At 47.9% G+C, this 24,818-nt stretch overlaps 1 long non-coding RNA gene across 1 annotated transcript; it reads right to left on the bottom strand.

The window, feature by feature from the left end:
* Positions 1–344: 344 nt before the first annotated feature.
* LOC144152623 (uncharacterized) lies at positions 345–18,356 on the bottom strand. The gene is made up of 3 exons (XR_013319198.1): positions 18,149–18,356; positions 2,838–3,182; positions 345–652 (listed from the first exon to the last, which is right to left on the bottom strand). It is a non-coding gene; the product is annotated as an uncharacterized LOC144152623 (long non-coding RNA).
* Between the last annotated feature and the right edge of the window lie 6,462 nt (positions 18,357–24,818).

The raw sequence follows: 24,818 nt of genomic DNA, 5'->3' as shown, positions 1-24,818 counted from the left end.
GTCTAAGTTAGAGGGCTGCGTCGGATGGCTGAATTTTTTCTCTTTCTTCCTTTGGACACTAAAACAATGCCTCAGCTGCACCGCTCTATCTGCGGACCCGCCAAAAAGCCGCACTGTGAACAGTATTATGCTTCAGGCAACAGCATTGTAAGCGGTGCGCTTATGCATTGAGTTCTATGCGAGGCCTACCAGTGGATAGAAAAACCTGCGTTATATCTGGACCCGCAATGTAAGCGGTTACGTTATAGAAGGTCTACACTAGCTTTTTGCGCGCCTTAAAGCAAAATTCTTAAATTTGTTTTTTTTTTGCATTTGCAGGCAGAACATTTGTCAGAAAAAAAAAACAAATTTAATGTATGCAAGGCCACAACAGATAATGCGGAATTTGTAAAAACATCCAATTTGCTGCCAAATCCACATTCGCCCAACATAGGTTCTACTGAAACCTTGGAACTACTTATTATTAGAGATGGGCAAATATTCAAAACTGTCCTATTTTATTTGGCTTCAAATCAAATAGCAATACTTGAAACTTTCAAATAAATTGCCGAAGTACTTCGAAGTTCAAAAACATCCACCAGTGTTCTTTGCTGCTGTGCTCTTTGCTGTTGGCGAGTGCCTTCCCGGTACTTCTGTGGTGACGTGCGGCTAACTGCAAAAAAGAGGCGCTTTTAGGCAGTGTCTGTTTTCTCCTTGGCATCACTCTGTAGAAAGGAAAATCCAGCCTTGTATTGCCATAGTCCCTCCCAACTTACACCTGATTTTCTGATCAAATGCTGCACTAATTAATCCTTTTTTCCCAGCGACGCTGTCTATGACTCCTTTCTGAAATTTTTTGCATCCGTAGACCGAGTCGCGTAAACAAGGAATTCTGAATCTTGCGGCAGGCAAAGCCAACTTTCTGCTGAATTCTCGGTAGCTCTCCAATCTAATGCAGGTATATTGAAAAAAAAGCATACCGAAATTGTCTACTAGCAAAACTCAATTATTACGTCGAATTATTACGCCTACAGTAGATTCCCGTTAAGACGTACCCTAAGGCATCGTAATGATAAGTTCGTATTCTCAGCAATCCATTCTAAGTGGAGGTTTTTTTATTGTAGGCATTACAAGAGAGCAAAAATGTTGTTCGTCTTAACCATAGTGTTCGTCTTAACCGAGTTCGTCTTAACTGGAGTCCACTGTACTTGTGATAATTAGATCATAGAGAAGTTGGCTGTCCCGTCTGCTGTCAATACTCTGTCAATACTCTGTCTTAGGGCACATGGTGCCCTAAGACAGAGTATACTGTTACAGAACGTGACTGTACATCTTGATTAATCGGAATTACCCCAAAACAAATCATTTGACAATTAGCCGCTAAAACGACTCTAAAGTTACACAAAATTTCATTTACATTTCGTAATTACGAAGTTCACAGAGAAGGTGTAGATATTGCGGAATTCCCGTCTGCCATCAATTCATGGGCTTTTACAGTAAGGAAACCGACAGCCCCATAATTGTGCGCTAGAATAGAACCTTAGTGCTTGCAAGTTTCATTCAGCTAATTCACTATGAAGTACGCTCAGTGACAAATTACAAACAATCGTGTTTTGTTTCGCATACTCGTTGCACTGTGGCCATCTTCACTGGTCATCCTTCTTCGCAGAGTGAAGGGCCACAGATTTTTTTAAAGCCTGTAATGTTTCTCTTCTTTTAACAGTGACGTGAGCTTGTCTTGCTTCATGCTGATAGACACTGAGATGAAGCTGTCTTGAGGGGCACTCACTCACAAAGGTGGTTTGCAGTGCCCGTTTAAATGTGTTGTTAGGACTTGGAAAGGGAGCCGCGAGCAAGGGCAATGCAGGGATGATATCGTCACGCGATGAAGGCATGCAGAGCAGGGTTTATGAACAAGGTCAATTTTTGATGCCTTACGTTGCCTCATATAGAGTTTTTCTTTTTTTTGATAGCTGACATGAAGAGCCATGAAAATTTCATTTACGTGTCTGTTTTATAACAAAACATATTGGCCTAATCATGCAGTTTGTTCAAATATATAGTTACACTACCCTAATTACACTGTAGAATAAAGCGATTGTGGTTGAAGTCACCACAAAAGGCGGAAGCTGCCCTCATATGATATATATATACAAAGCTAGGCGCAGCAGGATAGCTTCTTTGTGCGTCTTTTATGCCACATAAAAGGTCTGAAAAAGCTTTTATGCAAGCCTTTCATTTTTCTTCAAGCAACAGTTACTGAAGCATGTTTAATAAGAAATTACAAATTTCAGTTTTCTAATTAAAAGTCGTTCAACATCTGCTTTTATTTATACCTGTTTGAACAAAATCATTCTTCACTTTGTATTCGCTTCAAAGGCAAAAATTACTATTCGCGCACGCCGGCTTTTTAGATATTTGTACAGGTCACACCTAAAAAAACGCATCAATATCTCAACGTGCATGCATGTTGTGATATTAAAACACTTCAATGGTCAAAAACAATAGCTCATTGGTTTATTGAGACCAATAGCTATTTGGGTATTGGTGTGTGGATGCTTTGGTTTATAGGACTAGGCCTAAAAACCAATGCAATTAGCTGCGTAGGTACATTAGCCTGGGCTTATCCACCAAATTTTTCCAATGCTCTCGGGGCACTGCCATTCTCACATTGGTGCCCTGCCATGCGGGCATTAACCCTGGCGGACTGCAAGGAGAGCAGCCGCCCCCACTGCCGTCTGTCACGTTGGGCTGCATACTGTGCAGGTTGTTGTTTGGGTGCTTAATTCGGTTTCAAAATGGGCAAGCGCTCTTATTCGACGTGTCAGCAATCCACAGTTTAACGGTGTAATACGTACGACAGGGCGTTTAAGGCGGCCAAGTCTGGGTGTGCCGCCGTGGCTCTTGCTGCAGCTGCTCAAGAGGGCATTTCTGGCCCCAGGCGGTGTTCCACGCTCACCTGGATGATCTGCTGCTTCACCAGGGTGGAGGGGCCCTCACAGTGGAGGCCCCCCTCCCCCCCTTTGGTGGCCCGCACCACCAACAGGTCCCAGCCGGGTTGCGCATCCCCGACGTCCACCTCCAGGCCTCCGTCCGCGTAGTCGATCCTCGGGGAAAGCAACGGGACTCCGGCCACCAGGGCCAGGGTGAGGGTGAGCACCGCCACCTGCAGCATGCCTCCCTCGCACAGGGTGGGCCGCACACTGCGTCACGGAAAGGGGGACACTCACACAGAGCACCTCCAAGGTCCCACCACGGCAGGACATCAACAAGCACCCTCGCGCTAGAGTTCGGAAGAAAGTGCGTGACCCCCACAAGTTGGACACAGAGTGGCTCTGACAATAAGTTAGGGCTGGCAGAGACAGGCACGAGTGCTCCAAATGAAATCGGACCGCTAACAGGTACCAAAGAGAACAGTGCACAGCACAACACAGTCACAGAGGAGGAGGTGATACCGTCCGGCGTTAGAGAACAGAATGCGTGGAGAGGCTGGGATATGCAGCGGACCTCAAACACCACGTCAGTTTGCCATGCTTAGGTCTGGGGACTAGATCGGTGTGCACGGTGGCTAATGTGAAAGTCCCGGCGGCCCACGGGGGCGAGCTCCTCAGGCCTATAGAAACGAAAGACCCCGAGGCTCTTCCCACAGCCCCGCAGAGTCTATCGGCAGTACAAACTCCGTTTTGACCAATCGGGCAAGCAGGGAGGTTCCTGGAAGCAGGAACAGCTGCGAGACGGGAACGGAAGGGAAAGGCGCAATGCCCCTTCAAGCTGGGAGCTTGTGGTTTACACGGCGCTTTTTAGACGCCGACCACAAGCTACGATGTAGGGAGGGGTGACTACAGTCCCCTCAAAGGCCAACTTGCTTCCCCACTGGGAAGACCCTTGTGGCGCACTGTTATTTGATGCATTAGATTTAGGTTGCGCTCGTCCATGGAGCTCCATTCTCAAAGGCCACGAACACTGCCAGTAGGGAGGCCACTCCATGCCCACCAGGCGGTTTGTGCCAAAAGCTCCCACTTTGCGAAGCTTTCACGTACTGAAAATTATTATTTACACAATTACAGTATCACATTACTCCGCAATTATCTCAGATACCACAGCAGTGCAACACAATATGGCCTGCAAATAAACCAGATCTGTGAAACAAGTAAACGTGTGTGGGTGTTTAATGTACAAGGGCGTCTGTGGCCAAGGAGCGCCAGAACCATTTTGTGTGGTCATTCCGTGTGTTCTTTGTGGCTAAACTCGGCATGGAATGAGTGTCGCGGTAATGAAAATGCTGCTTCTGCAGCTGAACAGGGCCCTTAATTCAAAACATTACACTGATCATAACGACGAATGAACGTGCCAATGTCAAGGTGTGAAGAGCACCAGAAGCCCCAATACACGCCCCTTGCTCAAACAGGCGCTGGGAAGGTCTGGCTCACATAAGGGGGCCCTCAGTATGGCCTCGCTTCTAAGGGGGTCGGAGGTTTTTCTCAGCACAAGACAAGTGTTAGAAATTCTGTCATAAATGTATGGCAAAACACGTTCAGTTCAAAACATTGGTTCATCACAGAAACACAATGAGGGGTTCAACGAAATATGATGCTTGTAACGTACAGAAAAGTGCCGTCATCTTGCATGTTCTAAGCATTACACTGCACTAAGATGTTGTTCAGTCGTTCGCAGCACCTATCACATCTTGGGGTACGTGCGTCATTTAGAAAGTAAGAGTGTGGGGCCTATTTTAAAGGGACACTGAAGTGAATTTGTCAAGCTCCCGTTTTTGCTTGCACTGCGTAGACTGGCTCAAATTAGCACACTTTTCATCGTTTATCCGGTTGACAAATCGGTAATTATTTTACAAAGCGCGAAAGAAGAAAAACTACCATGCGCGGTTTGCGCCGGCCGCACCAACTAAGGCTGTGACGTTGGGAGGAGGGGCGCCGTGATTGGACGATGCCCAAGGTTAGCAATCACACAAGTTTCGGTTTCGGTTTCGGTTCTGTAAAACATAACCAATGGCGTTGTTGGATGGGCATTCTCAATATCTCAGTAATCATCGTACCGCGCTTCTGCCATGTTGTCGGCTGTAAAATGCACAAGATAAGCCTCCCAGGACGGCTTGTAGTCGTAGCATTCACTAGCCGAGACCTACGCAGTGTATGAACGCCCTCCGCGTACCCGCAGACGCCCAAATGTCATGCGCTTTTCCCCCATATTTGGAGCTTGCCTCCATCATGCCTGTATCGTAAAAAGCGTGTTCGCACCAGGCCAAGGGTCTGTTCATTCTGGCCTGTGCCCACTGCCTGCAAGAGTCGGTGCTTATGGCAACAGCACGCCAACGAGAACTCGCTAGCGCGCCAGTGCCAGCCTGCGCGCGTTTTGTGAACTAGTTCGTGTAGCCATGAACGTTGCGGCCCAAAAAAAGGTGAACTCAATATAGAAAACATCGGCGGAAAACAAAAAGTTAACTTACAAAAAAAAAAAGCACGTACCCGCGGGGATTCGAACTCGTGACTTGCAAAACATTTGCGGTGACATACCTGGCGCCCCAGACCACTGAGCCACGGAGCGGGGACCTGCTAATATAGGATATATATTGTACAACCGCTTTACACTTTTATTTCGTTTTGGCATTTCAAGCAGCTTAGGTGACTATTTGTTGTACTGCGATCGTGCAGTAAGCGTCGCCCGAGTTTCCACAGTAGCTCACGTCTAGCAATTGCATTTCGTAGACGGAAAAGCGTTCGCAGATGCGTAGTCGTGCTGCTGACCGCTGTGCTTGTTCGCCCAGCGCCCTAGTTTTACGCTGTACGGTAAAAATATCAGTTGATTTTATTTCCTTAGTACCTATATTGACTTCGCTGACTCTTCTCCCGCCTTCAAGAGGCCTTATATTTTCCTACTGGCGTACCAGTCAGCGAAGCGTCGCAGGTGCGCTTGTGCAGCGCTTGTGTGAAGCGACCTTGACTTGGAGCTAGATACAGTGTACAAACAAACCAAGTAAAGAAAAGCACATTCTTCCATTCACAAACGTGTCCTGGCTTCGTTTCAACTAAGCGAACGAATTGCGACCAAGCAATTTTTTTTAACCTCCTTGATTGCGACGACCCGCCGGCGGCCGGCGGACGAAACGCTGGGCCGACTGACTCTGTCGGCCGGGGAGCCGTGCAGTAGCGCAGCCGTGGCGCAGCCAATTGCCAGCTCATCCCCTCCTGACGTCACACGAAAACGCCACAGAAAATGGGCGAGCGTAAAGAGAGGAGGACAGCATTTTCGAATTAGTTTTTCTACTAAATAAAATCGCGTAAACGCGCCTAGAGTGGTCGAAACATGGCCTGGGGACTCCGGACTACAATTTGCGCTAGTAATCCCGCAATGTTTACATATCACTTCAGTGTCCCTTTAAGTATGCAAATGTATACCTCAACGAATATGTTGTTTTTATACAGCAGAGCTGCTTCGCTTACAGTTCCACCCTACAGTGTTACCACAAAAAATATGAAGAAAAGTACTGAGCACACGTGGGCGTGTGCCTTGTGAAGAGTGTCCGGCGTCGTCCAGTCTTGCGCTTGGGCTTGCACAACGTGATGAGCTTGCAGTAACAATACCAAAAAAAATACCAAGTGCACGTGAGCGTGCGCCTTGTGAGGAGCGCCCGGTGCCGGCCAGCTCAAACTTCGAGAACACTCTGCCCAGCGCACGTGGTGTGCTCTCTCCCGTAGTCTTCTACGCACCAGTTCACGTGCGTTTGCACCTTAACTGGGGAGCACTGGAGGTGAGTTTCTCGTGGGTTCTCGTGGGTTCTAGTGCGTGCTAGCGCAGTCTACTTTGGGAGAGGTGTGCAAGGCTGAGGACAAAATGCATGTGCGGCGACCGCAGCTTCATGCAATGCTCAGTGAAATTGGAGCAAGGGTTGCTCGCACCCGGCAAGAACTTTAAGCAATCAAAGCTCACTGCATTTGTTCCACCTAAAAAGTTTTGTTTCACTGAACACATTGTGTTATGCTTCCTCGCAGTTGTGGCGCAACTAAAGATCAAATTGCTGAGCTTTTCTCGAGTAGTCGCTTATATCGAAATAATGCTTATAACGAACTTTTTCGCTGTCCCTCTGGCCGGCGGGCCCCAGCACCCCACCGGGGAAATAAAAACTTTCCGACCATGCACCACAATCAGTCTATCTTTGGGTAAACTGCTCCAGCATTTTCTGCTCGACATCCTGCCGTGTAGTTCAGGAAATGAACACTGAACGGCGCCCCTGTCCTGTTGCATATATTGCAAATCGAAGCGGTGCAACAGCATATTTCGGCAGTGTTATATGCAGTTGACATTGTTCTTTCAGCTGATAACCAGAGCGATATGCAACAGCTCATAAATATTCGTGGCCAGGAAGCCACAGACCCCAGGTTAAATTTTAGCACTGAAAAATAGGGACTGCTGGCTTTTCAATGACACTAGCACTGACGCTGTGTCAATCAAGCATGGCGAATTACCCATAGTCAATAAGTATAAATATTTAGGAGTGTGGATAAACGAAGACCACTACTGAAGAACTCATGAGGAGCAGCATACGAATACAGGAAAGCAAAACGCTGCTTTAATAAGGCATAGAGCTCTGTGAGGGTATAACAAATATGAAGCATTGAGAGGAATGTGGAAAGGAGTTACGCTTCTGGGCCTCACCTTTGCGAATGCCGTACTCTGCTTAAAATCAGACGCTGCATGCCTTGAAGTGAACTAGAGAATGGTGGGCCGTTGGGCCTTAGGAGCGCATGGTAAAACAACAAAGCAGTGCAGGGTGATATGGGCTGGGCGTCGTTTGAAGTTCGAGAAACTCGGCGTAAAATATGTTTTGATACGAGGCTGAGGGCAATGAGTCAACGTAGGTGGACAGCTAAAGCTTTTAGGTAACTATACATGAAAAGCGTGCGCACGCAGTGGCTAAGGAATACTAGAAGGCTAACGATGAAATACGGAAAGAAGAGTGGAGATTGAATAAAGCCAAGGCAACCAAAAAAGGAGCAAGACAGATAGAAACAAATAAATGGAGAGAAAAACTGGAAGCTAAACGTCGTTAGTACTCGTTAGAGATGTACAGGGCAGATAAATTGGACATCACAAACAAAAATTTCTACGATAATTCCAAAGGCAGCGCTTTGCTTTTTGAGGCTTAAGCAGGTTGCTTGCGAACTAAGAGCTTTGTGGGTAAGTATACATAAAATTATGGGGCATGTGTGGTCTGCGGTAAAGAAACAGAAACTATGCGGCACATAGTGTTGGAATGCAAGTGTATCGATCCAAGTCTACATGAGGGAAATATTTGGCTACCAGAAGAAGCCCAAGGATTTTAAGGGTAGTGCAGAGGGAGTTAATTTTAGGGCTCTTGAGGCGAAGGAAAGAAGATTACAATGCTGGTGGACAGACAAAAATCTGAGATGGGAATATTGCCTAGGACAGCTACCACCTGTAACAGAAAAAAATATATTTTGTGCCTGTCCTAACAGCAGCGCTAGCATTAAACGAAGAGTATAAAACTTGGATACAATAGTTTTTTTTTTTGTAAAAGGACATGTCATTACCCCGTTACAAAGGGATACCACTAACTAGCAATGATCATCGTCATCATCATGAATGGCCCCGATAAGTATTGAAGCGAATGAGTCAGGACCGCAGTTAATAGGCGGGCTTAAGCAGGAGGGGCTCAGTGATGACGTCACTGAACTTGTGCTTTTTATGTTTGTTTTAGGAGAAGCAGCAGTGCAGAATCATGGCGGAATCTCGAGAAGATGGCTCGATGCCATCGAGGATGCTCGATGCACTGCGGGCACCACTAAGTTCCAAGATGTGTTTGTGTGTCCGTCTTGTTTCAACTGATCAGTTGGTGATTTCCGTCGACGGCGGCATGCGTGCGTGAAGTGGGGGATGCGTTAGGGCCCGGTGGACAGCACGTGTGTTCGAAGATGTGTTTGTGTGTATGTACGTGTTGTTATTTGATCAGTTGGTGCGTGCTTGGAGTGCACGTGGGTGATGCGCGAGGGCAACAGCTTTGAACGTTTTTTTGTGTGTGTGAAAGTTGTGCGGTGATGTGCCGCAGCTATGAAGTGTGTTTCTGCGTCTGCCCAGTTTCAGCTCATCAAATTGGTGCTTTTAAACTGGGTGATGCGCTGAGGCACCACTTCAATTTTGTGAACTCCCGTGCGAAGTGATGCGAAGATTGCTCCAGCAGTGTGCAGTTCTGATTACTACCCTTTTACCCGTGAAGGACTACTTACGTGCGCGCTGTTGGTTTGTTAAAAACAGTACGCGGTGGTTTCTTTACGTACAATATCGTCAGTAGACTGAAGGAAAAGACAAAATCGCTGCACCAGAGTTTCCTTTTTGCAGTAGATGTCGTCATATTTGCTGTTAGCAACCGGCGAGAATGCGACTATGTTGAAACAATATGCTAAAAGACACAAGTGCAATCTTGTACGCATTCAATTATTCTCCAGAATTAAAACAATCAGCGGTTCTCTTTTATTATAAATTAGCCTACTGGTCATTAACATATAGACTGCAATTCACACAGAAAACCATTAAGGGAAAGCATCAATATGTACTCTGCATTCATGTGGATATGTACAGCACTTAAATACTTGCCCGTTCCACACATGGACGGAAACAAATTAGGTGCATTTTAGAAGTGTCACTTTCAGCAATGTCTAATGTGTGTACCATGCCTGAAATCATCACGATGGCGGGGGGGGGGGGGTGCTAGATACCTTTAAAACACGTCACGCATTTTAAAGAAGGGTTCATTTAACTCCGTTTTGAACAACATTGTGTGTTATTATGATGGAATGAAAGTGGATGGGATGAGGCATTTACTTAATGATAGAATGGCCATGTTATAAGAAATATAGTGCGCCTACGCATACGCTAACTAAAGTGAATTGAGGAATTAATGTGTGGCATTTAAATTGCTATAGGGTTCTTGACATTAAAAGGAACTACAGGCAGTCCTGAAACATTTCAGTAGAAAAGGTGGGGGAGTGCGTATACACAGACAGTGTGGGTGTTTATATGCAGGCTTTGAATAAAACAAGCACGTTGGCTAATGAACGCAGCATTTGCTGCGCAGGAAAACGAAAAAAATTCTCTGTATTCTTGGATCATCACTCGTGCCAACCGTGATGCCAGTGCTTATATCTTTCCCGTGCATTGTCGCATTTTCAGCCATCTCATTCGACATGTGGCTTGACAAAGAGGGTTTAACATTTGTGCGTGTGCCCCGAAAGTCTCCCAGCACGCCTTCTAGTACACCAGTGCTCCTTTGTAAAGAAAGCTGAGTTAATTGGTCGGGTTGCATCTTGAACAGCAGTAAGAAGCACCTGTATTGTCCCTCTTCTTGTGCCTCGTCTTCTTTGCACTGTTCAAAATGCAGTGCTGTTTGTTCACGGTCAGAAGCAAGGTGTTTCCTGATGACCTGACGGCTTTCCTTAGCAAAGGCCAGGGCCTTTGGCTTGAGCCGCTGTTGGGGTATTTCTGAGCGGCAATCTACTGCACAAAGCAATCGGCTCACTTAAAATGACAGACCTCAAGCCTCTTGATAGCATAATCCAGAGCCAAAGGGCCTGTGCAGTAGAAGACAAAACAAATTTTTCTGCGAGGTTACGGTTCAAGGTGATGAGCTTTGAGGCATGCTTAGTGTAGTTGTGACTTCGTGAGGTTCAGGCTGTGCTTCAGTGGGGCCTAGTGTGATTTCTCAGTATCGGGCGCGCATGTCACATACAAAAGGTCCATTGAGGTAACAGGACGCTGTAGGAATGAAGTGTCACCGTGCCTGAAGACAGTGCAGAAATGTTTACAGGGAATTTTCATTACACTGAAGTCCATGCATGTGCATTCTTGCAGCAGCATCTCCACTGTGTTTCAGGCAGATGGCTGTAAGCGCACTTGGTACTGCCTAGCTGTACCTGCGGCAGCCACATCACCCTCCTAGCACTCCAGTGCATGCAGTTCATTCTCTGCATCATCGGCTGGTCTGTCATACAAGTACACTGGGTTATTGCCACTGTATGCGCTCTAAACGGATGGTGATCACATCACACACCTGTAATCTCGTGGCCTGTCTGTTAGAAATTTCTTTACACGAGCAGAGATAAAAGTAATCAACGATTTCTGTTTTCCCCGGTTGGTGTTCTGATATTTATTCTTCTAAACTTTGTTTTGGCTCTCGGTACCATTATTTGTGCTAACGACTACATTGAAGTCAAGGGTATATGCCCTCACCTACATGTCTTTGACGGCCAGCCATTGGCATTTTATGTACGACCTCAGCTTGCTGTTCGAGCAATGTTGCAATCATTGAAGTTCTCCGCAAGGTAAATTTGCGATTTCAGTTCTCAGAAAAATAAGTACAGCATCCTTTGACTGCACATAGCAGTCCGTTTTTAAGCCACGTTTGCTCCCTGTGGGAGTCGCATAGAACAAATTTGAGTTCAGGAAAGCGCTCGTTCATAGGATTTGTTTCAGCTTGACTGTAGTCACCATCGAATATTCAAATTGGTGCTTAAAGTCAGTTCAAAGTCAGTTAAATTGGTTCAAAGTCAATATTCCATTCCCCGAACACTTTAAGGGCTTTAGGTTATGCAGTTTCGTGTCTCGAACTGTGATAAAAGCACCAAAGGTCAAGTATCCAAGTGACGTGTTCACAATGAACAAACGAAGCGGCAATGCGTAACTTGCTTTATTAGTAGCCTTTGAGTCATGCAACTGGCCTTATTTGGTATTCCTCGTAGAAAATATTCTTGATTTAATTTGGTTTGTCCATTCATTTCATTTATTAGCAGGAAAAAATACAAGGAACCGTGCCTCAAAGGTAATTACGGAGTTCAGTTGGCGAGAACTTTGGAAATTAGGGGCGCACAACATACTAGTGTGTGGTGTGTACTCAAGCAGTCCACTTCAGAATTTTTGAATGCTTATGGACTGCACCTGATCAATGTCTGTGGTCAGAATTTAATTTCGTGCGATTTCATCTCTGTTGTGTAACTAAATTTGGCAAAGTGCTCCAGACTTGTGATTTTTTCACAACTCGGTATCAAACTGTGTGCACTTTCCAGTCTGAACGCCTCTTGAAGATAATTATCGGAAGCTAGAAAACCTCTCCAGGTTATCGCCGTCTTTCATAAAATCTTGTAAATTTGGTCTCCTGTGGATCATTATCCACATCGGGATCCATGATTATTAGGCAGTGCACTTGAGTGAGTGAGAAAAAACATGTAGTTGAGCCAAATATAATAAACAACAAAAAAAACGTGTGTGGCCTTTTCCCATTTCAGAAAGCCGTGAGTTGACGCTGCTCGGCTCGTGCGGCCAAATTTTCTTAAATTTCAGGCCGCTGGTCAGCCCGCACTTGCATTGCTTCGCGAATGGGGAAGAGCGGGTGGTATGGGCATTCTCAATAACGTTAGGCATTCCTACACGAGGTGGTATAAGCTTCACAGGAGTGGCAGTTGCAGGGGTATTATTACCTGGCATTGATGTGGGAGTGTCGTGAAAGCGGCCGCGTGAAGTTTGGAGAAGGTATAGTGGAGGCGGCTGCGAATGTCCGTGTAGTAAGAGAGAATGGCTTGGACGAAGTCAGTCGTCTACTCTCGCCGGGCACGCCTGGAAAATAATGTCAAGGGCACCGGTGGAAGTTGTATCTTTCCCTTGGAAGCTGGCGAGCCCAGGAGTAGCAGGAGTCTACACTGTTTGCTAATGTACTTATATTCCATGAACATTTATGCTGCAGTATGTATTTTTCGTGGCAAAGCGTTGCAGCAAAACGCCGTGTGGTTTTGTTTTGATTTGTTTACGACGAAGCAATCCCCCTGCGCTCACAGATACGACGAAGAGCAGAAAACACCTAGGAGAAATTTGCTTTTTGTTGTTTTTTATTTCTTTTGACGTCACGGGCCTTCAGGCTCCGCCCATTAACTGCGGACCTCGATCAAGCGCTTCCCCTGTACAGTGAACTATAGTTCATACCACAAGCTAGGTGCAGCACGGGCCTTCAGGCTCCGTCCATTAACTGCGGACCTCGATCAAGCGCTTCCCCTGTAAGTACAGTGAACTATAGTTCACACCACAAGGTGGGTGCAGCACTGTGGAGGCTACATTGTTGTCAACAGCCCGCCCCCTCAGGGCGCCTAACTCCCCGCGAAGGAAGCGACAAAAGGCACCGGGGCCTTGCGGTTCCACTTGCCGAGAGGGGAGAAGGGAATGTCCTTTCAGGACCCCCTTCACAGCGAGTTAGGCGCCCTCAGTGGGCGCACTGTTGACAACAATGTAGCCTCCAGAATTTTGATAGCTTCCGCCCGCTCCTCTTGGTGTCGTTATGGTTCAAACTACGGAAGGGGAGCTGCCCGGGTGTTCGTTGATCTGCGTGCGTTCCGACGTGGGGGTTTGGTGGTCCTGGCGAGTTCAGTCTGCCCTTGTGAATCCGTTGCTGGTGCGGGTTTAGTTATTTTGTGTTCATTGAACTGGAAAATCATCAATGTAGGGTGCGGCGCGTATTATTGGCCTGTGAGTCTTCTTCACAAAGGGAACAAATAAGCCCGATAGTAGGCAGAACCACTGCTGCACGCCGGGCTGCAATACCGGCCACGTTAACAAGAATTGTGGCCCTAAGGTGGCCCTTTGCAGTGTGCCAAAAGAGGCTTCTCGAAGAGAACAGTGGAAGAGGAACCTCCATCGTTAAAATAAACTGCTGGACAACAACCGCGCTGTGTGCGATAGCCCTCATTCACACAGCCGTTTTTTACCCCGTCACGTCACCGTCTTCCGCCACGGGCGACGGTTTCTCGGGCGATTTCTCGCCGAAAACGGTGCGACGGTGACAGAAAGCCGAGCTCTATGTTTCCATTCCATCAACGCAACAAGGCCACGTCCAGAGGTAAACCAGCCAATCAGAAAACAAATTTCTACGGCTAAATTTAGCAAAAAGTGAGCACACGTAAAAATTTAAGCCTTTACTTTTCAGATTAAGCATGCCCATTTTTAGGCTAAACTGATCACTAGGCAGGCGACCCTGTACTCTGACGGAGAGCTCAAGTACAAACGCTACTCCGTCACGTTACCGTCGCGGTTTTTTTGACGTGACGGTGCCATGACGGAGAAGGTGACGGCTGTGTGAATGAGGGCTTACACTTCAAGCGGAGCTCCGTCATCCACGATTACGTCCCTGTTGTGCAGGGGCAAGAAGCCCGTTTTCCTCGCGGAACGCCACGCTTAGCACCAGATGCTGTGCCGACCATTCTACCTAAACTGCCGCGGGAGGGGCCGTCGAGAAAGGAAACGATCAGCTGGGGAAGAAGCGAAATCGTCCCCCATTGCATGGCGTAAAGGGCGTTTCGAAAGTACCAAAGGTGGTAGCAGTGAAAACGAGATTGCGCTAAGTGCGCTTTTACAAGAGTAGGAGACTTTCACTTGCTATGCTGCGCGACCCGGGGCCCAATTTTCTAGAACAGAATCCCTTAAGCCAAATGATTTTTCTGTGTTCTGGACGAAGAAAACGACACGTTTTACTGCACATCTGGGTTGAACTCTAACGTGAAAGTAGTATACGAGAAGGTAGTGATGTTCATTCGCATCAGTCTGTCCAAGGAAGTCGGTTGTGACTCTTACGCAATTAAGATCGTGAAGTTTTCATCGCCGTACGGCTTCACGTCGTTGTCAAAGGAGTTAACATGGACAAGTCTGGCCGACGGGAACGAGCCAAGCACCTTAAGATGAGCTCTAACTGAGCAAATAAGGCGGTTGCTTTGCATTTATGCTCAGCCTGGCTTCCACAAAATAAATGTTTGCCTCTGCTCCATTGGGCATTAAGGGCTTGAGCTTTTGTAGTCTGCTGAATTTTTCTTCGGTACGAGAAGATAGCGCACGTGTGCTTAACGGGTATGTGCTCTTACAAGTTATCCGCAACACCTGGTCGCTCCCAAAAACAACGAACGAAGGAAGAAAATTTTTTTCTAGAAGGAAATAAAACCTACTCTATTACAATGGAACGCGTGCCAAATAATTTTGCGTGCTGGGTTAGTTAGGCTTGTAGAACATCAGCTAAACAAGAAATAAGATTTTGTAAAGCCTTCTACGACAAAATTATTCTGCAGCGCGCAACAGCCGGTTATCTTCCCTTCAGGTGGGTAAGCATCTATAAAAAGCATTTTGCAATTGTTCGAAACCGAGAACACGTACTAAAATGAATATTTTAGAACGGCAAGAGTGGAGGTTAGGTTTGTAATTACATACGAAGTCATCAAGAAGCACGCAAGAGAGCGAACGATATGCACTACGCTTGAGCATCAAGCGCTGCACTCTTTACCCCGCATTCACTCGTGAGAGGCTTCTACCGAATGCGGATCCGCGCTTTTTACTCACGATATTAAAGCGCACAGCATTATAGGGACCGGGCAGCTAGACGGGTGGCGCCACCGCTTGGCGCTCCCCTCGTTAGTGGAATGAGCCGGTGCATTGGACTACACAGCCTCCCGTTGTTTTTGTCGTGTTTGCTTCGGTGCTGTGAATGTTTTGGTGTTGCTGTGAGCGGACATGTGAGATGAAACGAAGTCTAGACAGACGTGTTGGGTTCTTAGATGCAGTAACGGCTACGTAAACTTGTCGGACGCTTCTAAATCTGGGTATCGGCTACAATGGCATGAGTGCTTTTTGCAGCGATCTACGCTTGGCTCCACCCGTTCTGAGTACGAATAAAAGTACTATTATTAGTATTCATTTCTTCTTAAATGTACTAACGGCTACATAAACTGGTTTGACGCTTCTAAGTTTGGGAATAGGCTACCCTGACATGATCGCTTTTGCAGCGCTCTGCGCATGGCTCCGCGCAATCTGAGTAGGAATAAAACTATTAGGAATATTAGAATTCATTTCTACCTCTTTAAATTATCTTCACTGGTTTCAATGACTACGATTTCCACGCCAGCTTTAGTGCTGGCATACCTCGATACGTGTGCTTTGAAGAGAAAGGCACTTGCGTGCGAGATGAATTACCGTGTAGCCGTAGAAATGTTGCGGCAGTTTGCACTTTCTTTCTGTAACCCTGAGCTTTGTGCCTTCGGTTTTGGTGAGAGACACTCTGATAGCTTGGGAGCCTGAAAGCCGAAGTGGAACTCCCACGTATGTCGTGGTCATTTCCTCAAGAGCCAAAGTTATTAACCGACCCAACAGCCCAACCTACAAACCATCCCTTCTCCCCTTCCCGTTTTACCATCGATAGTTTAAAAATGTGGCAGTGTTAACGTCAGCCAGTGTTCTTTAATGCTGAAGTATTCTTTACAGAGTACCTAAAAAAACCGCGTAATGCCTTGTGAACACACCAAAAACGCGCGATTAGTTGCCTCAAATATGGGTGCATCAGCCCAAGTCCTCCGGCACAGACATTTCCGACACGCTGGAAAAAGTTTGGACTTGGAGAGGGATGCATGGAACTTCAAACTTAAACAGCAAAATCATCTAGCCCTCCTGTCTAATGATTACGATGGTTGAACGCAAAGCTTTCTTCGTGCGAAATCCAATGGGAAATGGTCAAAGTCAAAGACCATGCGATCAAAAGACCAAACTGCGTGCTGGTTAGATTCATTGCTCAACAAGCCAAAGTTTAAATTCAGAAGGCAACCAAGGACACACACCAGAAAGCTTTGCGATAAACCATCATCGTCGTTAGACGGAGTAGTGCATGGTTTTTCAAGCGGAGGTGGCAGCTTGTAAACCAACCGCAGCATACAGTTGTGAAACTGAGCACAGGTTTCGGGCACCCTCCTGTCTCGCTTCCTTCAGCCACGCAGGAATTGGTTTTTGAAAAACCATTTACTAACTAGCCAGCAACCATTGCAATTATTGTAAAGCAATGCTTCTCTACGACAAGCAATAACGTTCTACTATCATGCGGTATTCATTCTGTAAATGATTCCCGATGACTCTAGTGAGAGCATTTCTGTGAAATTAAACACGTTTCAGCCGTAGTTAATGAAGTTACGGAAGCGTCGTCCATCACAATTTCTGTTTTGAGGTAAATCTTAGAAGGCGCCCTCTAACTTTGTCTTTCGCTTGTGCACGGCGCCGTTTAGTCATCAACTGCCAAAGGCCAGCGTCACAGCATTCCTAAATCTGTCGCACACACCGGCTTTGTGAGTGCATTTAGCTGCAATATACTCCTCGATACGCGAAACTGCATGCAGGCATGAAAAAATTGCATGAAGTAACGGACTTTCACTTCCACCTTGGCTTTCAGCTTGGCGCATAGAGCGTCGTCTGCTATATGTAAATACTGAGTATGGGTGTAAATCACCCATGGCATGCCTCGTAAAGGTCACATCCACGGTCAAGATTTACCGATCTGAAAAAAGTCCTTGTGGTTATGTACGCTTTGCAAGCCGCACCGCAGAAAAACGACAGAAAGCCATGCACAATAACGCTGCGCTGACCGCCACCGGCATTCCACTGACGAGCGGTTCGCCACGGGCGGCGCTGTTCGCTGAAGCGACGGTGGTGCCATTCAACGGCCGCCCGGTCCCTATACGCCGGTCCAGCCGTTTGCAGTAATACTTGTGGTGTTCCCTGCATAGAGTTAATACTACTGGTTCCCTGCGAGCCTACGCGACCACGTACGCGCGAGCTTGTTTGTGGCGCCCCTACCGCTGTTACGACAGCAGCGCCACCGCAAGCGGCCGTCCTTGTCGACAGGGGCGGCTTCACTCCGCCCGGCCCTCTGAGCACACTACACTGACCCTATTGTAGTTCACTATACTATAGGTATGGTGAGCCACCATAACGATAAGTTTCAGCCGAGCATTTTGGGAAGAAGGCAGTCATTGGAAGTAACACAGAACATCGGTTCTACAGCGCTAAGGTTTTAAAGGAAAGCGATTGCGATTTCCGTTTATTTTGAATATCTACAACAACCCTCATTTCTTCCTCTCCCCACCCTATTCCCGTCGCATGCTCAAACGGCATGCAAATAATTAAGCATGAACCTCCGCGGCTATGACTACTGCAGACGGTTTAGCATGATCGAGCTCCAAAAGCGTCACCTACAGAACGACTACGGAATAAGGGTAGCATTTTGGGCACATCGGATAATCCGAGCACCACTCAGCGTAAAGGTCAAGGACAATTAAGAGAGAGAATAGGTACTCACATTGTTGCGCTGTACTGTATGCGCAATCGCACTCTATCGACGACACTGGACTTGCGTAGAGATCCTACACATCAAACAGACCGCTCACAAACAACACGCGACTTGTGCTTAAAGCAAGGTTACAGTCAAAGCTTGAAAACCAAGAGGGTACAGAACGCTAGAAAAACATGGGCGCGCCATGTACACTTGGAGCGCGCGCAGCTCTTACCGCGGGGAAGTAAAACAGCTCGCCTGAGCTTCGCTACGACTCGTGGCTCAGGTTTCGCAAGGCGAACGAGCGAAAAAGACACCCGTCGCATCTTCTCGGTTGACGCGCCACAGGTCCGAGCAATCCTCCTGCTTATCGCCGTCACACTCGTTTCCGTCAGCTCACGTCCTCTGCTGTAGCAAGTTTGAGAGACCGTGCCTTTTCCCCATCCTTTGATAAAAACTACACCGCGTTGTCTGTTGCAACGGACGAATCCATGGCCCCGTCGGACCGTTTTGTGCTGATAGGCATGCAAGTGGCGCAATGCCCTACACTCATAGGAAGGCACATGTAAAGATCCACCACACTGACAGTAGCCATCGAGACGCAAGTTTCCGAAACCCAACTTAACCCTTTGAGGGTGGAATTTTTTCGCCGAATACGAATCCCCAGGGTTGATTTTTGTTGTTGCTGATTTAAATCCTTCGGATGAATCTATTTCGAGAAAAAATTATCGTAATTTTTTAGGGTTACCATACAGTGACAAAAAATCGTTTGTGTTGTTACATACATGTGGTTTATTCATAAGTAACACAAGAAAAATTCTTAATAAAAACGAGAGAAGCCGGCACCTTTTGAGTGAATCGAAATCAGATAGACATCAGTTTCGCGGGCGCAAAAAGCGGGAAGCGCCGGAGGACGATACCTCAACCAGCCGCTGCGCGCGGGCGCGCGGCCGGATGCCCAAGTGATAGACGGGGCACCGGTCGCTCCTATAAAATACAAAAAAACATGCGCGCCAATACACTCTGTGAATGTGCTTGGAAAGCAAAGCTCTAAGCGGCACCAAAAAAGATTACCCATGCGACATCACTTAAAATCACTCACGTGGCTCTACAAATAGTGGAACCAGAGACAAATGAAATGCACTTAACCACACCCTTTATTACTTCAAAGAGATATTATTTGCTAAAGTCAAATCAATGCACGATTAATGAACGGTGTTTGAGTTGTATTGGGGAAGCATATGAGTGGAAACTCTTTTTTTATAAAATTAAAGGAAGCTCAAACCCGGTGTTAGACGATTTCACTTTTCGGCCTCTGCCGCCGCCGACAGAGGCGACAAAATCTGACAGGGGTGGAGAAGGAGGAGGAGAAGGAAATACTTCTATTCAGATTTATGAACGGCCCAAAGGGCGGGCCAGGGGAGTGGTTCCTTGTTCCCTGGAGCCCACATGCATTCCGCGCCGCCTGTGCTCTGTCCACCAGCTGAAGCTGTGTAGGCAGAGAGGGGCTGTACAGCAGCATCTCCCATTGCTCTTGTTGGGTAGTTAACAGAAAGCGAGGGAGGTGCTCAGGCCTAAAGTCGCACACCCGGATTATGTGGCGGATTGTTTATCATCATCATCACCAGCCTATCTACGCCCATTGCAGGGCAAATGCCTCTCCTATTATTCTCCAATTACCCCGGTCCTGTGCTAACTGCAACCAATTTATCCCCGCAAACTTCTTGATCTCATCTTCCCATCTAAATTTCTGCCGCCCCCTGCAACGCTTGCCTTCTCTAGAGATCCACTCTGTTACCCTCAATGACCAACGGTTATCTTGCCTTCGGATTACATGCCCTGCCCACGTCCATTTTTTTTCTTAATTTGTACTAATATGTCCTTAACACGCGTTTGTTCCCTGACCCACTCCGCTCTCTTCTTGTCCCTTAATGTTACACCTATCATCTTCCGTTCCATTGCGCGCTGAGTCGTCCTCAATTTAAGTTTAACCCTCTTAGTGAGGAGGAGGAATAAACATTTATTCAGCTGTATTAGTTCCGTTGTGGGAGGCCTCCTTAGTCCAGGAAGCCTTGGTCCTTGGCTGCCCGGCGGGCCCTGTCCACCAGTCGTTGCTGGTCTTGAGGGCGTGAGCTGGTCAGCTGGTCCTCCCACTGCTCCAGTGTTGGGTTTGGTTGGGGGTTTAATGATGGCGATTGTCGGCACTCCCAGGCCATATGGTAGAGAGTGTTGGGTGTGGGGCAGTGTTGACAAGTCAGAGTGTATGTTGTTGGGTAGATGGCATGGAGTAGTGTTCCGTGGGGGTAGGTGTTAGTTTGCAGCTGTCTGAGGGTAATGGCGTCCTCTCTGGTCATGTTGGGGTGGGGTGGGGGGTAAATGCGGCGCTGCAGTCGGTAATGGGCGAGGACATCCGTGTATCTTCCTGGAATGTCATCGCTGGAGGTCATCGATCTGTCTGCCAACGAGGGGAAGGCCCGGAAGGTATGCTCGCGGGCAGCGGCGTGTGCCGCTTCATTCCCCTCGAGGGATGCGTGGCCTGGGGTCCAGACTATGCGGAGTTCGGGTGGGCTTTGTAGATTGTTCAGGATGCGGATGGCTTGACCGGAAACACGACCTAGTTGGTAATTGCGGCAGGCGGTTTTGGAGTCTGTGATCACAGTGAGGTAGTCTGAGCCCGTGGTAGCAGCGAGGGCGACGACAATTTCCTCTGCAGACTCTGTGTCAGGGACTGGGAATGTGGCCGACGTGAGTTCTGTGCCATGGTTGTTGACAACGCTGACGGCATGCGCAGACTTTCGAGAGTACCGGGCAGCATCTGTGTAGCGGACCGCTGGTTTGTTGTCTCCGTAGGATTTTCTGAGGGTGATGACCCTGGCCTTTCTTCGGTATGCATTGAATACGGGATGCATATTTCTGGGGATAGGAGCAACGGTAATAAGTTGGCGTAGAACCAGGGGAATGCGCTTTTTACTATATGATGTCTCCTGTGCATCGTAGCCAAGCCGACGTAGCGTATGACGACCCGTTTTGGTGAGTTTAAGTCTTTCGAGCTGGCTGATTTTGTGAGCTTCAGCGAGTTCCTCCCAGGTGTTGTGCAGACCAAGTTTCATTAGCTTGTCGGCAGAAGTTGTCGGAGGTAGACCAAGTGCAAGCTTGTAGGCCTTCCGGATAAGGACATTCAGTTTGTCGCGCTCGCTATTCTTGAGACTGAGTTATGGAGTGCCGTAAGTAATCCTACTGATGATAGGGGGCTTGGGTCAAGCGTATTATGTCGTGCTCTTTGAGACCATGGCGTCTGTTGCTTACGCGGCGAATGAGATGGGTGACTTGAATTACTGTTTCTTGAACTTTTTGGATGGTTGCAAGGCCTGCTCCGTCTCTCTGTAATATTAAGCCGAGAATCCGTAGGGTATTAACCAGGGGTATGGGGTTACCATTGACTGAGAGTTCAAGGTCGGGTATGGGGGCGGGTGGGCGACCTCTGCTGCGTTTCTTGAGCAGTAAAAGTTCCGATTTGTGAGGGGCACAGGAAAGCCCGCGAGCCCTGAGGTATTCTTCCGTGATGTTTATTGCTGTTTGGAGTGCGTCTTGTTGTTCTCCTACTGAGCCTGTACGCGTCCAGATAGTGATGTCGTCTGCGTACAGCGCATGGCTGATTCCTGGTATCTTGTTCAGGAGTGGCGGTAGCCCTCGCATTGCCAAGTTAAAAAGCAGTGGAGAAATGACAGAACCTTGGGGGGTGCCTTTTGGTGGTGTTTTTAGAGTTGCCGTGCGGAGTTGTCCCACGCCAATCGTGGCCGTGCGGTCGGTGAGAAAGTCGCGCACATAACGGTAGACTTTCCCTCCGCAGTGGGTAGATTGCAGGCCTTCGAGTATAGCTTGATGGGTGACATTGTCAAACGCGCTTTTGACGTCAAGTGCGAGAATGGCGCTCTTGTGTTGGCTGCTGAGATTATCCAATGTCTTCTTTAATTTCAAGAAGGATGTCCTGTGTTGAAAGTCCGGGGCGAAAGCCAAACATGGTGTGCGGGAGGTACTCCTTGTCTTCCAAGTACGGTGATAGTCTGTCGTGCACCATGTGTTCGTAGAGTTTGCCCACGCAAGAGGTAAGGGATATTGGGCGCAAGTTGCGGAAGTTAATGGGTTTGCCTGGCTTGGGAATCATGGTGATGTCTGCATGTTTCCACTGCGCCGGTAATTGTCCTCGCTCCCAGCTTTCATTGATGTATTGTAGAGGCTGTCAATGGTTTTATAGTCAAGGTTTCGCAGTGTTTTATTGCTGATGCGATCATGTCCTGGTGCTGTATTGCGGGTCAGTTTGCGGATAGCAGCGATAATTTCCGTCGTCGTGAAAGGGGCGTCTAGGTCCGGGTTAGGTCTTCCAGCGTAATCGGGTAGGCCCATGGTCGGGGAAGAAGCGCTAAGAGAGGCCCCAATATGGTGGGTCGTGATGTCACGGAGGAGTTCTTCATCGGTACCGGGATAGTTGTGGATGAGCCGCTGGAGGTGGTGTCCTGTAGTTGCTTTGCTTTCCGTGCGCCCGAGTAGAGACCGGAGAATGAGCCAGGTGCGGCGATTGCTTCAGGTACCTTGTAACTGATCGCAAAGCTGGTTCCAATTTTGTCGGCTGAGGGTGTTTGCATATTCCTCAGCTTGTTTAGTCAGCTGTGCTATTCGCAGTTTGAGCTTGCGGTTGTGTTTTTGTTTCTTGAAGCGACGTATCAAATTCCGCCGGGCGTCCCAGACATGAAGCAGATGCGCGTCCGCCGCTGGATTGTCCATCGTAAGCTGAACTGTTTTAGTGTGTTCATTAACAGAATCCAATAATTTTTAGTCCATTCCTCGATATCAGTGAGAATTTCGGGCTGCGCGGACTCACGGAATGCGGTCCAGTTCGTGATCTTCGCTTGCCCGATTCTCTGGGGGATCCGATTATGTTTTACTATGCGAAGGATGTGATGGTCGCTTCCCAGGGTTTCGTCCAGTCTTGTCCATTGGATGTTCTTGGTATTGTGGGAGAAGGTAAGGTCGGGCGTCGTGTCACGGGAAACGCTGTTGCCGATGCGAGTGGGCAGTGTGGGATCGGTCCAGAGGGTAAGCTGGTGCTGCAAGGACGAGCAGTTTGTGTCCATGGGTGAGTCGTTTGGTCGTTCGGAGGAGTTTGTCGAGGCCCACAAGAGATTTAGATGGCGGGCTGTAGATATTGAGGATAAACAAGCTTGGGTGAATCTTGTTGCGCGGTAGTAGTTCGACGAGGGTTTGTTCGATAGGGTTATCGAAGAAGTGCTGTTGGGAGGTGTGCTGCTTCTTCGTAAGAATTGCAGTACGGAAACGACCGAGAGCGATGTGCGTATCATATCCACTTAATTTAATGTGCTCTGTTTCAGTTTCTTGTAGGGCCAGGTGCGGCGTCATCCGGATTGTGTTGCTGGCTGAAGTATAGGAGGGACTGTCGCTTTCGATTGAATGACCTACAGTTCCACTGCCACACGGTGAGAGTAGGGGAGGTATCTGAGCGGGAGAGGTCGTTAGTCATTGTCGGGTAGTTCGCCGGTTTCTTGCATATGGGCTTCGCGCAAGGGGTGCGATTTGGGCTTTTTGTGCGATTGTTGGTGCTCTTCTTCGAGACTTATAACGCGCTGGTTGAGGTTCAAGCCCATCTTGTCAACTTTGTCGTTAAGAGCTTCTTCGAGACGAGTCATGCGGGCGTTGAGTGTTTCTCCTAACTTCATGATGGTATGGGTAGTGTTCTCGAGAGCTTTGTGGACATTTTCCAAGTGGGACGTGAGGTGTTGCTCTTCTTGTTCCTTGAATTGCGTCAGCTTCTGGTCGATCTTCTGCTCTATCATGAGATTTAGCTGCTCAAATGTCGGGAGTGCAGGGACCTGTGGGGCGTCAGGGGTGGGCGCGGGTGCGTCTTGTTGGAGAGGGCGCAGGGTCGCTGAGCTGCTTTGAGATGTTTCAATTCGGGTGATAAGTTCTATTTGGCGTTCTAGGGCTTCGATTCTGCTTTGGGCGGCTTTCTCAATGAGTTCAAGCCTTTTAGTTAATTCCGTGTTTTGGCTACGTAGGGTGCTGATGGTCTGCTCGTAATGTTGGGTGTTGGTGTTTGATGATAATCTGTCTGGGAGCGGGGGAAAGGGGTTCGGAGCAGTGGGGGGGGGGGGGTGCTTAAAGGACTTGTGACCAGCTCACCTTGGTGTTGTCTTGCGGTAGCGTTGACCGAGTCTCCTGGGCGGGTGGGCACTGAACGGGGGTGTTTCCGGAGTATTCCGGATACCGGATGAAGCGCTCACGGATGTGTAGAGGTGGCGGGCTTGGTCGAGGGCGTTTCTTACAGTCCTTGCCGGCTGTTTCTTTCTTTCTTTCTTTCTTTCTTTATTGTTTCTTTCCGTACAGAAAGGGGAGCAGAGGCAAAAAGGCTTGGAGCCTGACTAGGGCCCCTGCTCCGGTGGCAGGCAGCGTGCGGGCACAGTATATTATATTGCACACTTGCAGTCGAGTCTACAAAACAAAAAACAAAAAAAAACAAAAACAAAAGAGGGCTACAGACTACAGAGAGTACATTTGCAGTCGTGCTCCTCGAACGCTCAATGCGCGACTACTTTGCACACACACACAAAAAAAAGAATACAGAACCAAATTTTCACACTGGATATGGTATCAAAACACTCGTGTGTTTTTTCGTGCAGTGCAA

This window comes from Haemaphysalis longicornis, unplaced genomic scaffold, assembly GCF_048455015.1.
Source record: "Haemaphysalis longicornis isolate Haplotype H1 unplaced genomic scaffold, Haemaphysalis longicornis Haplotype H1 scaffold_9, whole genome shotgun sequence".
Taxonomy (NCBI): domain Eukaryota; kingdom Metazoa; phylum Arthropoda; class Arachnida; order Ixodida; family Ixodidae; genus Haemaphysalis; species Haemaphysalis longicornis.
Note: the sequence above shows the minus strand (reverse complement) of the source record. Positions and strands in the feature narration are given on the sequence as shown.